Here is a 4,628-nt window from a genome sequence, read left to right on the forward strand (position 1 = left end):
GGGGGACAGGGATGCCTCTCAGTGCAGAAACACTGAGGGCCAGATAGTCATTGTCCCAGGCAGCTTCACAGCTTCTGCTCAGCCATCTGAATGACCTGTGTGGTTCTGTTAATCCTGAGCTAGCGACGTGTAGGAATTGAAGAATTCATTTTGTTAGTGGCAGGTGTGGTGCAAGGGAGCAACATGCAATGCCCTAGAGCAACAGTATCAGAAGTAGTGCTTAGCATCCTGAATCCCAGGGTTGGAATGGAGCGCACCATCTTGACCAAACTGCTTCTGTGGCCTAATTTCCACTGCAGGTCTACCTAGACTTTGACTTACCCAACATCCTTTCAGCAAATGTGATCAGTCAGAATCCAGTTTTAGTGCTCAGACGGAGAATCCTCTCTAGAACGTTTAGCCAAACATACCCTTTCATTGTGTCTAAGGCCTCCTGAGCTGGACTTTCTGTTACGAGAAGCTAGAAGCATCCTAACTGGGTCTGGAGTACTGGCAGGACGTGTTCTCAGAGCCCTGAGCAATAACGGAGTGTCAGAATGGGTTGGGTATGCGACTAAACTTAGCCTAATGCATCGACCCAGTGCAGGCAAGGAGGTTGCGGCAGGGAATAGTCACGTGGTGACTGCAGGGGAGGGAGGACGGCAGTTCTGAACTCAGTTCAGCAGCCTCATTGCCCCGAAACTGAGGGTGAGCCTCATGCCCTCTCCCCCACCCTCTTTGTTGTGAGTAAGGCAGGTAGGAAGAATGACAGGCTAGATCATCCTTCCCGTCCTCACCCCAACCCAATCCTACTAGGATGTTATGAGCTAAGGGTTTGCAAACCCATTGTTGGGCTGGTCCTGCAGAGTTGGCTGTCTGTGGTCTAGACTTTCGAGGGACAGATCTCATTCTGGGATGTGCAGGCAAGTGACTCCCAGTTGGCCCCTGTCCAGACAAGCCCACTGTTGAGTATCCCTGCAGCCTAGGCGACAGCCGTTCAGTGTTGAGGCTTGTTCACAGGGTCATCAAGACATGAGGTTATGAGGTATGCCCCCACACAAATTAAAGAACATTTAGAAATTAGTTTGGATAAATACATACTGGCTTCATCATTATGCTTATTTTTCTGCATCTCCACTTGCACTTGGGTTTTGGCTTGGCTATTTCTTACCGTTCTGTTAGCTCTTTGATGCCTCTAAGATATTTTTTCTAATCTAGCCAGCATTTTTAGTTCTTTTCAGTGGGAGAATGATCCAAAACATCTTGGTAACTAATACTGTCAGAAATAGAAATCTTCCACTGAGTTTTTAAAAATTTCATCATTATAGTTTTCATTCTTATAAGTTTCAGGTGGGCCTTAAGTCTCTGATAATTTAAAATGATTTCTTATTGCCTGTCCATATTTCAAGCCTGTCTTGTACTTCTTTAAAATTGTCAGACATAGTTATTTTATATTTGCTGTCTGATATGTTCAGTATCTGAGGTCTTTGGAGTCCTTTGCTGATATCTACCTGTTATGCTGGATCTTGTTCATGGTGCCTTATGTCCTAGTATGCTTAAAGTGTTTGCTGAAAGACTGTTTGTTCTTTAGAAATTGTGTGTGTGTGTGTGTGTGTGTGTGTGTGTGTGTGTGTGAATTTCCAGAACTGATGGAAAAAAACCCCATAGATTCAAAAAGAATCCTATCCTTACTCCCACTCCCCACCCAAAAAGAAAAATCTCTAGGACAAACTAAAAACATTCAGATACACACATCTATATTTATAATGTTATATCAGCTTGAAGAAGAAGCATGGGAAGATGCACAATCTATTTTTAACACGGTCATGTGAGCATGGGAGTGAAGGGAAGGGTGGGGAAAGAATGATGTGGGTGATGAGGACAGGGAAGGTGGGGAAATAACAAAACAAAAAGGGAAACAAAAGATGCAAACATGTATGATTACATTTAGGAATTTTAATAAATGTCTATCTATGTAGAGATATACATGTAGGAAAAAAGCTTAAAAATAAAATGTATGAACAAAGGAAAACAAGATCTCTTTCACTGTAGAGAAAGATCCAAAATAAAATAATTAGAAACTGACTTTAAAAGTGGATTCAGAGACTAATGCCCTGTGACCACATGCAAAGGTGGTTCAGCCTTAAGAAATATATCATCGATGTAATTCAATATACTATAGTTAACTAATCAAAAGTCAACAGTCCTATGTGAGGATAAATACACGCTCTTATTACCAATGACTGGGAAGACCACTTGGTAGTTAAGCACTTCTTTGGAGAAGATCACCTGGAATTCAGGGTATTGCCGTTCATCCCCCACGGGGCTCCTTTCAACCTCTTTGAGAACAAGAAGAAAATGAACAAAATTAAACTCTATGCCCGCCATGTGTTCATCGAGGACAGCTGCGATGACAGAGCATCTCAATTTCATTTGTGGTGTGGTCGACTCCAAGGACCTGCCCTAGAAATCTCCCTAGAAATGCTCCAGCAGAGCAAACTCTTGAAGGTCATTCGCAAAACCATTGTAAAGTAATGATGCCTTGAGCTCTCCTCTGAGATGGCAGAGGACAAGGAGAACTATAGGAAATTCTACGAGGCCTTCTCTAAAAACCTAAAGCCTGGAGTCCATGAGAGCTTGACTCCTCGGCACGGCCTTTCTGAGCTGCTGCGTTATCACGCTTCTCAGTCTGGAGATGAGACGACTTCTTTCAGAGTATATCTCTCACATGAAGGAGACCCAGAATTCCATCTATTACAACGTTGGGGAGAGAAAAGAGCAGGTTGCCATCTCCGCTTTTGTGATGTGACTGCGGAAGCAGGGTTTCGAGGTAGTCACCTAACCGACTGAGCCACTCAGGCACCCCTCATTATTCTTTTTATGAGTGTGTTACTGTTTTATTCCCTTGAGATTTGAAAGAACTGAAGAGGTTAAACTATCCTATGGGTTACCTAATATTCTATATAATAACATTAACATATATAATAACATCATAAAAGATGGGAAGAACCAACATTCTCATCCCATGTTGTTGATGGGCGTGCAAACAACAGATTTTGAAATGTAATCAGACAGCAAATATTGAAACATTAAACATGTTCATCTTTTGAACTTGCAATCCCACTTTGAGGAATCTATATTGTAGAAACAAATGAATCAGACAATACAAGGATGGTTCTTGCAGCACTGTTTATAAAACTCTGTGGGAAGTTGGGGGAAGTGAAGGGAGCAGGGACAGCTGAACATCCATCAGGAACAGAATGGTAAATTCTTTTTTTTTTTTTTTAAAGATTTTATTTATTTATCTGACAGAGAGGGATCACAAATAGGCAGAGAGGCAGGCTGGGTGGGTGGGGGGGTGCTGTGCAGAGAGCTCGATGCAGGGCTTGATCCCAGGACCCTGAGATCATGACCTGAGCCGAAGGCAGAGGCTTAACCCACTGAGTCACCCAGGTGCCCCTAGAATGGTAAATTCTATGGGGATTCACAGAATGAGGTGGGGTTTTTTTCCCCCCCATTTTGGCATTACTATATTTACACTGATTATACAGAGAGATATTCATAATAACCTACTAAGTGAAGAAAGCAGGATACAGGATGTAATAGATCATGTGTTGATTTTGCCGACACAGGATTCGTTAAGCTTTTTCATAAAATAGGACCTGGGTTTTCCTTTTGGGAGAGTTTGTGTCACACACACCCCCTCACCAAATTCAAATGTTGAAATCCTAACTGCCACAGTGATGGTGTTAGGAAATGGGACTGTTGGGAGGGGACAGTCCTTGAGGGTGGAGGCTTCACGAATGGGATTTGTGCCCTTTTAAGAAGAGACATGAGCGCTTCCTCTAGGTCCTTCTCCATCTCCCTCCACACCCCCTTGCACCTTACTCCTTTTCCTTCATCTCTTTCTCTGTCTCTCTCTGCCTCTGACTTCTCTCAGCCTCTTTGTCTTTGTCTTTCCAAAACAGCAGTCTGCAAACCAGTAAGAATGTCCTTACCAGATACTAGATCTTTAAAGCACCTTGATATTGGACTTCACAGCCTTTAAAATTGTGAAAAATAAATGCTTGTTGTTTAAGCTACTTGGCATAGGATATTTTATATGGCAGCCCAAACTAAGATAGACCCCTGTTCTCAGCCCAAGTGTGCCCATGACACATGCCTGGAGAATCAGAGCATTTCTCTAGCCACAGGGATTGATTCAGGGATGAACGTTTAATCTGATCAGAAACAGTAAATTAAGGGCCCCTGGGTGGCTCAGTCGGTTAAGCTGCTGTCTTCAGTTCAGGTCATGATCCCAGGGTCCTGGGATCTAGCCCTATACCAGTCTCCCTGCTTGGCGGAGAGCCTGCTTCTCCCTCTGCCTGCTGCTCTGCCTACTTGTACTCTCTATCTCTGTGTCAAATAAATAAAAACCCTTTAAAAAAAGGAAAGAAAGAAACAGTAAGTGCAAAATTTCAGAACTTTCACTGATTTTGTTGAAAAAGAAACATACTCAGGAATGCCTGGGTGGCTCAGTTGTTAAGCAACTGCCTTCGGCTCGGGTCATGATCCCGAGGTTCTGGAATCCCAGGGTTCTGGGATGGAGCTCTGCATCGGGCTCTTGGCTCAGCAGAAAGCCTGCTTCTCCCTCTCCCACTCCCCTGCTT

General features: G+C 43.5%; 1 pseudogene; it reads left to right on the plus strand.

Annotated features, from left to right (window-relative positions):
* Window positions 1–2,211: 2,211 nt before the first annotated feature.
* LOC116864771 lies at window positions 2,212–2,821 on the plus strand (annotated as a pseudogene).
* The last annotated feature ends 1,807 nt before the right edge of the window (window positions 2,822–4,628 follow it).

Source organism: Lontra canadensis, unplaced genomic scaffold (genome assembly GCF_010015895.1).
Source record: "Lontra canadensis isolate GAN:19392208 unplaced genomic scaffold, GSC_riverotter_1.0 scaffold6, whole genome shotgun sequence".
In the NCBI taxonomy this organism is placed as follows: domain Eukaryota; kingdom Metazoa; phylum Chordata; class Mammalia; order Carnivora; family Mustelidae; genus Lontra; species Lontra canadensis.